Source organism: Pipistrellus kuhlii, unplaced genomic scaffold, assembly GCF_014108245.1.
Source record: "Pipistrellus kuhlii isolate mPipKuh1 unplaced genomic scaffold, mPipKuh1.p scaffold_m20_p_22, whole genome shotgun sequence".
NCBI classification, from domain to species: Eukaryota; Metazoa; Chordata; class Mammalia; order Chiroptera; family Vespertilionidae; genus Pipistrellus; species Pipistrellus kuhlii.
In genome coordinates this window covers 4,358,394-4,371,062 of record NW_023425521.1, presented here as the reverse complement: position 1 = coordinate 4,371,062, position 12,669 = coordinate 4,358,394, and the positions used below count along the sequence as shown (strand labels likewise).

General features: G+C 52.3%; 1 protein-coding gene across 10 annotated transcripts in view; it reads right to left on the bottom strand.

Moving 5' to 3' along the window:
- HDAC5 (histone deacetylase 5) overlaps nucleotides 1-2,522 on the bottom strand; it is a 35,622-nt gene extending 33,100 nt beyond the window's left edge. For all 10 annotated transcript variants that reach the window (XR_006742484.1, XM_036450950.1, XM_036450952.1 and 7 more), the window contains exon 1: nucleotides 2,365-2,522. The gene's annotated coding sequence lies outside the window, so the exon portion shown is untranslated. The remainder of the gene's footprint in view (nucleotides 1-2,364) is intronic.
- Between the last annotated feature and the right edge of the window lie 10,147 nt (nucleotides 2,523-12,669).

Here is a 12,669-nt window from a genome sequence, read left to right as displayed (position 1 = left end):
GATGGAGGAGGCTGCTATTTCTAGAGAAAAAAAAAGGGGGGGGGGTGAGATGGGAGGCAGGGAGGAGGAGGCAGAGGCAGAGGGCAGAAGACCTGGTCTGTTTGCCCTAAAACCCCAGGCAGAATGGGATCCCCTCCCAGCACCACCAGACAGGGTCCCCGTTCCTGAGAGGGCCGGCCGGGCTGGGGTGCGGCGGGGCGGGGAGAAGATAGGCAGAGAAAGTTTAATCAGCCGAAGTCGACTATAGGCTACAGCAGGCCCCCTCACAGGCGGCATCGGGTTTTCATTCATGAGCAAGCGACAGTGCTCCAAAAACGCCAAGAACCGCCCCCCTGACAGTTCCCCCCCCCTACCCCCACCCACAGGAGTGCATCCTCTGGCTGGCTGGCTGAGCCTGGTGCCTGTTCCAGACAGCCCTCCTCAAAGGGATGTGAGTAGGAAGAATTAATTATTAAAGAGCAGCTGGTACTTCAGCACCGACTGTACTCCCCCCCCCTCCCCCCCGCTTCTATAGCTGGCCCCCCTTCCTCCTTCAGCAGAAACACAAACCAACCACACACACCCCCCTCCAATCCTGGGCCCCATTTATAAACAGACGGCTAAGATGCCACCCCTAGGGAAGGGAAAGCAAACCTTTGTTTCTGCAGCTCCTCGGAGGGGGTGGGGCATGTGATGCTGCTGCCCCCCACTCCCTCCAAATTGCCAGATCCAGCCCCAGAGGAGGGAATGCTGGGGAGGAGAAGCTGGCACAGAGCGAACGGCCTCCATCCTTGCCCCCAAGTAACTTGCGCCTGGGATCTGTCTCTCTGGCCCCCGGTGAGCACACAGGACGGAGTGGAGGTGCTGGGGGCCCCGCTCCCCTAACTCAGAGAGATCCGTCTGCCTTGTCAAAAGGTGGCCCAGATCCAAGTCCAAGGGGGGACAGAGCAAAGAGAGGGCTCAAGAGGAGGGGCAGGAGGCCAACCAGGATCTCCCCAAGCTCCGTGTTTAGGAAGGAGAGGACGGAGGGAAGACTGGAATGGAGGAGGAGGCAGCCCCCAACATGGCTCACCCGCCATCCCTGGCCCAGCATCTCAGAGCGGGGAGACTCGAAGGCCCTGGGACCTGGAACACAGACTGAGGACCCTCTCTTAGCCTCTGTCCTGTGAACCGGGAAAGGCCCAGGGCGAGACCCAGACCCTGGCTCAAACCCTGCACATAAGTCTGGTCAAGAGTCTCTCTGGCCGAGACTCCTGCGTCTCCCATCCGCTGCCTCCTTTTGTTCCTAGGACCTGGCTCCATTCTCCCCTCCACGTTGGACCCTGTACCCCATCACCGCCCCCCAAGAGCCAAAGCTGGTTCCAAGCTCCAGAACAACAGTGGTCACTGGAGCATCCCCCAAAAGCAACTGCAGTTGCTACTCCTCCCCTCATCTCAGGCGACCAACAGTGGGGATATCAGGTGGTCACCTCCTCCCCCAAATGGGGCACCCCATCTTCCTTTCTTCCCCCCTTCCAACCAGACTCCCAGATGAATTACTTATCACCCAACCAGTCTCATCTTCCCAGGGCCCCAGAGGAGGGTGAGGTAGCGAAGCAGCCTCCCCCAAGTTAAAAGGCGCAGGCAAGATCACCGCCTCCGTGAGATACGGCCCAGGATGAAAAATGAGGGGCATCCACCCCAGACCAGAAGCCGGGCGCTCGTGTCTCTCTGTCTCTCTGTCTCTGTCTTTCTCTCTCTCTCCCTGGCTTCAGGGTGTCAGACGGGAGGAGAGGGTGGGAACACACGCAGGAAGGCCTCCCGGGGGAGTGGGGAGAATAATGGGAGAGAAGTAAGGTGGGCCCACAGGCCCCCTCCTCTTGCACGAACTCAAGGACACAGAATGAAGAAGGCGTTCTCGGGTCTGGGGAGACACGCTGCGAGGTGAGCAGCGCTCCACTGAGTACCCAGCCAAGAGGGGTGCCCAGCCAAGAGGGGTCTGCCTGGAATCTGGGTGCAGGACTCAAAAAATCGCTCTGCAACCCAACATGCGCCACTCGGGAGGGGGCAAATCAGACAGATCCGGCCGCGTCCAGGCCGTTTGGGGCCGCGGTCACGGGAAGGTGGGCCCTCCCCTTACCTGCAGGAAGGCGCCCCTGCAGGGAGGGACGGGGAGGGGAGGGGCGCGCGCAGGAACCCCGAGGCCCAGCCCCGGGCCCGCGATGCCCCCGGAGGGACGCGGCCAGCGCCGGGAGCCGGGAGGAAGGAAGGGGGCGCGGGGCGCGGGGGGCGGGGGCGCCCGCGGACAGCGCCGGCGGCGGGAGAAGCTGCGCCGCCCCGCGCCCCGGGGGCCCGGGGAGGTGGGGTCCCGGGGGCCGTGGGGCCCGGGCGGCGCGCTGGGCTCACCCCCTGTGGATCGAGCTCCAGCTTCGCGGGCGGCGGCGGCAGCAGCGGCGGCGGCGGCAGCAGCGGCAGCGCCTCCCCGACGGCTCCTCCATCTTTGCGGCGGCTCCTCCGGCTCCGATCGCCGCCGCCACCAACAACAACATTCGGAGACGTCACTCCCGTCACGTGACCCGACCCGGAGCTAAAAATAGGCATTTCCCCCCCCCCCCCGCCTCCCGCCGCTTCTTCCACCACCAGCCCCGCCCCTCCCTAAGGCCCGCCCCGCGGGGCGGGGCCGGCGCCGCTGGAGCAGCTTCTTAAAGGGCCGGTGCCCGTAGTGGAGCTGGGTCGCGGAGCGGGTGGGAGGCTGGGGTCCGAGCCCCGCGGACAGCGCTGGAAGGAGCGCTGCAGGCGGCCGGGACTGCCTGCTGGGGCTCGGCCTTGGGGACACCTGGTCTTCCTCCCTGCGCTTCCTCGGCTTCCTTTTCAAACCCTGGATGGTGCAATCGCCGCCTGCCTGAGCTCCTTCCTAACACGCCCTTCTGCGGGGGGAGGAGGGGGGAACTAGAGGGGAGTTACTAGGGGCTAGGAGAGTCCTCCGAGGCCCCAGCCGACATGCTGGGGGTGGATGGCTTGACCTCACACGCTACATCCGTGACAGGGCAAAAAAGAAAAAATGGGAAAAGCCAGGGTATGGTTGTAACCGGCAAGGTCTTCAAAAGGAAGACTTCCGGTCTCTGGTGCCATCCTTATCTACAACCTGTCTTTGGTGCCATTCTCCTCTGCAAAGGACACCATAGAAATATGTGTGGTTAAACCCCGACAGTTTGTCAATAGTCTAGTAATGCCACTAGCAAATTTTATTCTAGGGAAATAAATATGTCCCTAAAAATGAACATGGAAGGAAAGAGATTGTTTATAATGATGTGAAAACCTTAAATATCCATGGATAGGAGGGGGCTGGCCAATAAACTGGGGCACATTCATTCAGCGGAATGCTATCCAGACATTAAAAATGATGTGTCGCCCTAACCGGTCTGGCTCAGTGGATAGAGCGTCGGCCTTTGGACTTAAGGGTTCCGGGTTCGATTCTGGTCAAGGGCATGTACCTTGGTTGCAGGCACATCCCCAGTAGGGGATGTGTAGGAAGCAGTTGATTGATGTCTCTCTCATTGATGTTTCTAATTCTCTCTCCCTCTCCCTTCCACTCTGTAAAAAAATCAATAAAGTATATTTTAAAAATAAAAAGTAAAAATGATATCTCCATAATGACCTGAAAGATGCTTATGCTATATTGTTTTCTTGAAAATCAGGATTCAAACTAGTAACTATAGAATTGCTCCGTTGTTGTAAACAACAAACTAGATCCATATGTCTGAGTATGTGTGCATAGAAAGAAGCCAGGAGAATAAATACCAAAATATTTACCTTTGTTTTCTCATTTATCTTTTCCTGTATGCCTGAAGTTTTGCAACTATCATGTGCCATCTAATAAGAAAAAGTAAGTGACATACATACATATTTCTGGAGCAAAATGATAAAGATAGTTTCTGCAAAGCATCTCATAAATCAGTTCCCGCTCCAGCCCCAGACACATCCACAGCCCCACCCCTTGCACTCAGCCAAATCACCCCTCCGCTCAGATACTATATCTGCCTTCCCAATTAGTCCACTCCCTGCACCCATCCCTGCCTTGTCCCAAAACCAGAGTGACTGCTTTCAGAAAACAAATATAATCAAAGAGAGGGTTCAAAACCTTTCTGATTTCCTCACTGAAATCTGTATCTGGCCCAGAAAAGTGGTTTTTAAACTTTAGGGTTCTTACAGATTAAGTGAGAAGTTTGTTCAAAAATGCTGATTTCTGAACCATCTCCAGAACTAATTTTATATATGCTTTCATTGACTCTGATAACCATTTGTAAATATATATCTATGTTTGGCATTATTGGTTCAGTGTCCACCTCTGTAAGCTTCTTGTGTGCAGAATCCACACATTTCCACCCAGCGGTGATTGGAACAAAAAAGGAAGTTTTTTAAATGACTATTTATTAAATGAAATGAAGGAGTACTAAAAGGTTAAGCCAAGGTGGGCATTTTTTTGACTGGACAATGGACTCTGAGCGGAAAGCCTGGCCCACCAAGTTACCCCATGTCACTCCAAGACAGGAGTCCTCCTGCCTCTGTTCTGCATGGATGGTGCCACCCATTTGCTGGTTCTTCTATTCAACCTGTGTGGTCTCCTGTTGGGTTGGGCTGGCACTTTGCTTTCTCCGTCCTTACGTTTTGCCTCCCCAAACGAGCATGAGCCACTTGAGAAAAGGGGTAAGGTCATATTTCTTGAGGCTTTTCCAGCACCTATTGCATCACCTTGCACAGAGCAGGTACTCCGTAAAGACTCTGGGATCCTGAAGGCTGGGATTTCTCCACTTGAGATCTCAGAATGTGAAGACAGAATCCCCCATCTGGCATAACATATGTCAAGGGCTGTCTTATGGGACACCTGCTAGGCACTGATTCCGTAGGTGAGAGAAATAAATAACTTGCCCCAGATCAGTGAGTGCATGCAAGCGAGAACAGGGATTCAAACCTAGGTCTCTCTGTCTGTCCCCTACACACAGGGAACAGGGTCGGGGGCAGCTGATCTCCCAAGCCCAGCACTCTAGCCCCCTTTTCTGGAGGTCCCTGACACTGTCACCTTGGTCCCCAGTGATCAAATGTCCTAAAAGTTAATATAATTCACCATATGGGGCCCTGACTCACCCTCATATTTCCCCTTTTTCCAGCTAAGTGTGTGTTAAGTAATTCTGCACTCATTCTACATGTTTCTTCAGTGCCTGTAGTAGGTGCTAGGAATATAGAAATGAATCCGTCTTTAAGGAACTTGGAGTTCCGCACAGAGAACAAAGTGTCTTTTGTTATGAGTAACCAGGGTAGGCCCTTGCGAGGGCCGTTTACCATGGAAACAGGTGTCCGGGGCTGGCTGTCCTGTTAACCACACCCTCCGTGTCCCAACGTAGAACTTCTGAGCCTGGGACCCAACGGTGAATTTGGCTTCTTGGTAGAAGAAAATCCGTCTTGGAGGAGAGCCAGGCAGTCAACCTAGCAGGTTGGAAGCACTATTGGACTTTGAGAAGAAGGCGTCGGGCTGGGGAGGGGAATGAGGAGCGTTAAGCAGCACCTCTAGGGGCTCTGGGAATTGCTACTCCTGCCTGGAATCATGGGAAGAGGCCTGGCCAGGACTTGGAGCAGGAGAGAGAGCAACGTTCCCCCCTGCTTGGTGGACACTGCTGTACTGACAGCTAGCCCCCTCCCCCTCCCCCAGGGTCTGTGCCCTCTGGAGTAAGTATTGCTCGGGGAACAGACAGGATACCCAGTTCCGCGGTGCCCTCCCTCACCTTCAAACTCTCACCCAGAATTTCTCCTGCGGTGCAAACCCTCAGATCCACGGGCAGCATTCCAGAGGCTCCGGGATTCTCCGCCCAGAGTGGTCTAGCTCACACTGTTGTCCTCTGGTGGGACAATACTTAAGCGGCCCTGAGGGCCTCCAGTGAGTGTCTGGGGTGGAAACAGTCTAGTTCTGCCTCAATACAGCCTCAGGCAGAAAATAATATAGAACAAGGAAGAGCTGAGCCGATAAACCCAAGCAATTCACTATGATCTCTGTGAAAGAAAAGATGCATTCTTTAAAGCTTTTACATTTACCAAGGGCAATCAGTACATAAGGCACTGTGTTCCTATTCCATTCAGCAAGAATGTATTGAGCATACTGACAGTTATGGCGTCACCAGGGGTTGGGGCTCCATGCTAGGGATGCCTTTATTGAGGACATCTCCACAATCTCTGATCTCTGAGGACAGGTCAGCGGTCTGGGTCTGCAGGTGTCTGACATCTATATATATTGACTCGGGGGCAGGGTTGGTGGGTGGTGGGGATTGTGGCACTTGTTGGGCGTGGGAGGTGGGGGAAGGACGGGGCGGGGGGGGGAGGGTAGGGGGGGGGCGGGCCTCTGGGTTCTGGGTCTTTTTCGGTATGGGTAAAGCGCAGTACTGTAAGCTGGAGCCTGATTGTGCCATGTCTTATCTGTGTGTTTTTGTCACATTATGTTATCTCAGGCACCTCAGTTTGTGCACCTGGAGAATGGTACCTCCCTTATAAGTCTGTGGTGACAAAGTACACACACACACACACACACACACATACACACAAAAGCTTAGCACAAAACCAGGCATAGCAATACACGGTCATTAGTATTGCTACAGAAAAAAAAAAAAGAAAGAAAATGTATGTGGCCAGCACAGTGCTAGGTACTGTGGAGACTACAAACAATCAAACAAGACAAGAGATGAGAAAACCTGGGTCCCCGGGCCAGCTCCATCCCTGTGAGCCGTTGGATGAGTCATTTCCCCTTTGGACCTTCCTGTCCTTATCTGGGAAACAGAACTTCTCTAAGGTCCCTTTCGGTTCTGACACTCATGGATTCCCTCTCCCATGTGATGGCAGATGGGGTCACACCCAGCACTGCAGCGAGCTCACCCCGTGGATGGAGCTCCATGGCTAAGGTTTCCATGTTGAAGCTGGACCTTCCTGCTTTTTGCCTGCTTTCAGGTCCAGGGCTGTCAATAGGCTTTTTACAGGATACTGAAGATCCAGAAGAGAATTTATTTCAGGGAAAAACAATTCACATGCTCAAGGCACGAAGCAAAGGCGGGGTCTTTGAGGACTGAGTTATGCGAGTTGAATTCAGGAAGCCTGAGTTTGGCCCGGGTCTCCCTGTGTGACAGTGTACAAGTCCCTTCCTCTCTCTGGGCCTTTGGTAGCATGAGGTGGTTGGACTAGATTCCCTTCCTTCCAGCTAAAGACAGTTTTGTTTTTAAAAATAGATATTTTATTGATTTTTTTTTTTTACAGAGAGGAAGAGAGAGGGATAGAGAGTTAGAAACATCGATAAGAGAGAATCATAAATCAGCTGCCTCTTGCACACCCCCTACTAGGGTTGTGCCTGCAACCAAGGTACATGCCCTTAACCGGAATCGAACCCAGGTTCCTTCAGTCCACAGGCCGACGAAGAGACAGTTCTGATGGTACCATGGGTGAAGTTGAAAAGGAAGGATGGCAAGACTGTTCCTCCCCCCACTCCCCTTTTCTTGAGGAAGAGCCACTGACAGGTTCCTAGGCAAGCCTTCGCCTCTCTGGGCTTCATTTTCCTCATCTGTAAAATGCTCTGATTGGATGGAGGACTCCTGAGGATTTTTCTAGCTCTGATAGCTAACAATTCCAGAGTTGTGGCTAAAGAGAAAAAAAAAAGGGGGGGGGGGGAGGAGGGCCTGATCGGAGACAGAACCTCAGTCATTCCTCACTTGAGAGCCTCACTTGTCCCTTGACACGTTCTGTCCCTTCCCAGGCCTCCTCGCTCCCGCCTTGCTGGGACAGATTGGGAGAAGGCCACTGGCTGTACACTCAGCAAGGACCCAGCCTGGGAAAGCCAGCTCCTAAAACAAGCTGTGGCTGAAGACTTCTGAATGCAGTTATCATCGTTTTTCATGGTGCAGTAAAGAGAGAGAGAGAGAGAGAGAGAGAGGAGAGCTACAGTCCCCTGGTCTCTAGTCCCACATCAGCCAAGAGCTCGCACAGCAGCCCCAGGACCGCAGGTGAGGGAGGCCTGGGACAGGGGTGGGACCCGCGGGCAAGGCTTCTCATCCTGGGACATGAGTGGCCCACAGGGAGCCTGCTGACCCTCTAACAGCAAGAGGAGCAGGGGCCCGGGGGGGATGACTAAAAAGGAAACCTGTTCTCTTCCCCACCTTCCTACTGGAACCCGGAGCTGGACTGTAGGTGGTCCCTGGCTTCCTTTTGGAAACATTTGGATTGTTTCCAATGTTTTACCATTTTAAATAATGCTGTGATGCACATTCTTGTAGCTAACTTGCTGCATATGTAAATTATTTTCTTAGAATAAATCCTTAGAAGTGGAGCTGTTTTATCTAAAAGTTCACACAATTTTTAAGGCTTTTGAAGATATTTTTACTTGATTTTATTATTTTTTTTCATTAGTTTTTTTTTTAAAGACTTTTTTATTGTTTTTTAAAGAGAGGAAGGGAGAGGGAGAGTGAGAAAGAGAGAGAAATCCATGTGAGAGCAAAGAATCAATTGGCTGAACTAGCAACCTTTTGGTGCACAGGACTATGCCCACCCAACTTAGCCACACCCACCAGGAATATTTTTATTGGAGAGAGAGAGAGAGAGAGAGAGAGAGAGAGAGAGAGAGAGAGAGAGAGAGAGAGACATCGATTTGTTGTTCCACTTATGTATGCATTCATTGGTTGATTCTTGTGTGCGCCCTGACCAGGGTTTGAACCTGAAATCCCAAGCCATGAGGAGGACACCCAACAACTGAGCCACCCAGCCGGGGCTGGTGACATCTTTTTCTGACCTAGTAAGGGACACCACCAGGGGACCCAAATGTCCAAGTCAGAATCCTCAACTAAGGCTCAGTCCGAGAGAAGAAGGCTGACTGATGGGGAGTAGTGGGGTACAGGTTTTGGGGAGCAGGTGAAGGAGTGCGGAGGAGAGAAGCTACTGGCTCTGAAGACTATCAGGTACTGGGGAGACACTGTGTGCGACTTCCCTGAAAAAATACACACACAGGATTATTCTTGCCCTCTCCAAATCCCCTCCTCCCCACCAGCCACAGGTGCTCCAGGCAGCAGCTCCAGCGACTCCTTCCCTGATGCCCCCGTGTTTGTCTTGATGCTCCTCCAAGCAAGCTGGGTGCCAGCTCCGAAGATCCACCAGCTGCACCAGCCCCGAGCCCTTCCCACACCGCAGCCCTGAGCAGGTCAGCCTGGCTCCCAAAGACCCAGCACGGCACCCCACCGGGGGCTCAGCCTCCCCGCCTGTCCTCCCGCCCCAACCTCCCGCCCCCAGCCTTGGAGGGAGACCAGCTCGGGGATGCTGAGGGCGGCGGGGGCTGCGTTGGGGGGTGCAGATCCTGAGATGACTCACAGCCTCGGAGGGGAGACAGGGGCTGGGCGGTGAATGGATTGCACAGCAGAGGGAGGGGCTGAGGGGCTGAGCTCTGGGGCCTGGATTCGCTCGCTCAATTTCCTCCACATCTGCAGTGCGTGGGGCTGAGCGATCCCGCCGGGGGCTGGAGGGGAGGGCCGGGCGGCTCGCTGACGTTTGCTTCCCGCCTGCCGGGTCGCGGGAGCAGTTCATGAATGACTCACTTCATTGTCAGGCTGATTCACTGCTCGCCTGGGGCCTGGGGAGGAGGGAGGGAGGCGGAGGCGCCCCTCTGTGCATCCCACGCGAGCACACGTGCGTCCGCGGGCGGGCTCCAGGGGCCCACAGATCTGCGAGGGGTCGGGACGTGTTAGCTGGGTTTCCCTGCGAAGGGGAAGGAGGATGCACACCACGGGCCTGTGCAGAACACGTTGGAGGTTTCTGTCTGGAGTCTTACCTGGGACGATTTCCATGCAGATTAATTTAAAAATTAAATACAATTAAAACTTGGTTCTCCCGTTGCTCTAGCCACGTTTCCAGAGATCAGTAGTTGCATGTGGCTACTGGTTGCTCCATGGAACAGCACAAACAGAAAATATTTCCATAAACACAGAGAGTTCTACCCCCCGCGCTGGTCTACGCAGCCTTCGTACACACAGAGCCACCAGCCCTTCCCCAGCTCCATACATTCAGATCCCCACCCTCAGAGGCAACACACAGCACACATTTTTTTCCACACGCATGTTACACACGCGCTCAACATGCATCCCCCACCAACACAGCCATGCAAGACCCTCAGCGTGTGTACAACCACACCGGTGAATGCCACTTTCCATACCAAGGGGAATGTCAATGGAAACACATAAAGACATCCATCCGCACACGGACTGGCATACAACTGTGCATATGATAAAAGTCCAAATTAGGACAAATGCAATGGCAAGTATGCCGAAACAGAGAAACTCAAAGCATGTGGTTCCCATAACAAATCTCAGCACGTGTTTGCACACTCAAGCAGGGGGAAAGGATCCCACATGGTTGAGCCCGTGCCAATGAGCCATGGAGTTGGCCATTTCAATGCATTAATTTTTTTTTTTTTAATTTCAAAGTGGAACGGGGGAGGGGGAAGGGAGAGAGAGAGAGAAAGAAACATCAATGATGAGAGAGAATCATTGATCAGCTCCCTCCTGCACATCCTTCGAGGAGAAGGACACCTGGGTCTGCCCGGGGCACTTAAGGAAGGCTTCTTAGCAGAGACAGCCTGGGACCTCGGGCATGAAAAGTAAGCGGTGAAAAGGCGGTGATAGTGACTGGGAGGCTGGTTGAAGGCAAGCTAGGGCCGTGACCCTGGGCATCTTATATGTCACCTCTGGTGTGACGGGGAGGGATTGAAGAATTTTTATTTTTTCCATTGATTTTTATTTATTTATTTATTTATTTATTTTTTAAATCAATCTTTATTGTTCATATTATTACAAAGGTTCCTCATTTCTTCTCCCTTCCACCAGGTTCCCACCCCATCCTCCGCCCCCTCCCTTTCCATTGATTTTTAGAGAGAGCGGGAGGGAGGGGGAGACACACAGAGAGAAACAGCAGTGTGAGAGACAGCGAGTAATTGCCTCCCACACATACCCAGCCTGGGACAGGGGTGGAGCCTGCAGCTGAGGTACGTGCCCTCGACCGGAATCGAATCTGAGACCCTTTTTTTTAAATTATTTAAAAAAAATTTTTAAATTAAATTATTATCTTTGTACATATACCATTTCCCCCTCCCCCCCGAATCAGAGACCCTTCAGTCTGTGGGCCAACACTCTATCCACTCAGCCAAACTGGCTAGAGCTGAAGAATTTTTAAAAAATACTTTTATATGTTTTTGTTAACTGATTTATGAGAGAGGGAGGGAGTGATAGAGATCAATTTGTTGTTCCTCTTATTTACGCATATGTTGGTTACCTCTTGTATGTGCCTGTCAGAAGACTGGGGACTGAGCCTAAAACCTTGGTATTAGGACAATGCTCTAACCAACTGAGCTATCCGACCAATTAATATTTTATATATATATATATATATATATATATATATATATATATATATATATAGTATATATATATATATTTAATTAAGGTATTATATGTGTACATCTTTCCATTGCCCCCCCCCCCACCTGACCAATTTTTAAATCACAGGCAACCTCCATATTGTGTCTTGTCAGGCCCTCCCCTAGGTCCACATTTTCCATTGGCTCCCATCCTCCCCTAGGTTCTCACAGGAAGTGGCGGCAACAGATGCTAAGTGTATTTAGCTGAGAAAGGTGATGGAGGAAAAAGCATAAGATTTCCAACCAGAAGATATACCACTGAGTGGCTGTGTGATCCTGAGAGAATCCCTTCCCACTCTGGGCCTCAGTTTCCTAATCTTTAAAGCAATACCTGCCCCTCACTCTGTACAGGATGTCTGTGACACACAATGAGGTCTTGGTTAAAACTGGAAGCTGCAGAGTATGGTGTGGATAAGAGCCATCATTATTCCTCTTGGCCTTTGGGGCTCCGTGATCTCCTGTCGACCTGAGCTGGCCAAGGTCAGAGCCACAGGGCGCCTTCTAACGGGGCCTCCGGGACCACCCGCAGTGGTGCAGGATGAGCGGTAGCCGGATTCCTGTGAGGAGAGAAGCCTGTAAACGGGAGGGTTGGAATTTTGTCCCCCAGATCAGAAGCACAGAGGCCTTGAGAGGATGGCTAACTTGGATGAAAGTCAGGAGTCCAGGTCCTCTTTCCCAGTGCCATTCTGGCCTCCATTCTGACATGTGACAAGAAAACTGGTCCACATGAAGTTATGAAAGAAGCCGTAGGCCAATGGACGCAAAACTCTGGGGAGGGAGGGCATGTATGGGGGGGGGGGGGATTGGTAAGATATGTACACATATAATACCTTAATAAAAAAAAAAAAGGAAAAAGAAAGAAAGAAGCCATAGGCTGTCAGAGGGGAGGCCAGGTGAGACAAGCCTAGGAAAGATTCAGGACTGGCTCAGATCAGATGGTTAAGAACTCAAGTCAGAGACCTTCCTCCTGCCTTTTGAATCCTCAACACCATGCAGCCCTCGCTGTCGTTCTGACTAGCCCTGTGATGACAAGCATAAGAGAAACTGAGTTCCGAGTAAGGGTCATTAACCACAGCAGGTTTAGTGACAGAACCTGGCCTTCTCAGCTCACTAGGCCCCTGTCCATCCCTCTACACAAATCTCCTGGACTCTTTTGGACCTGTGTCTCCCTGACTGGTGTGTGAACTTGAGGGCACAAGCAGCCATTCTTTCCTCTATCCCAGGAT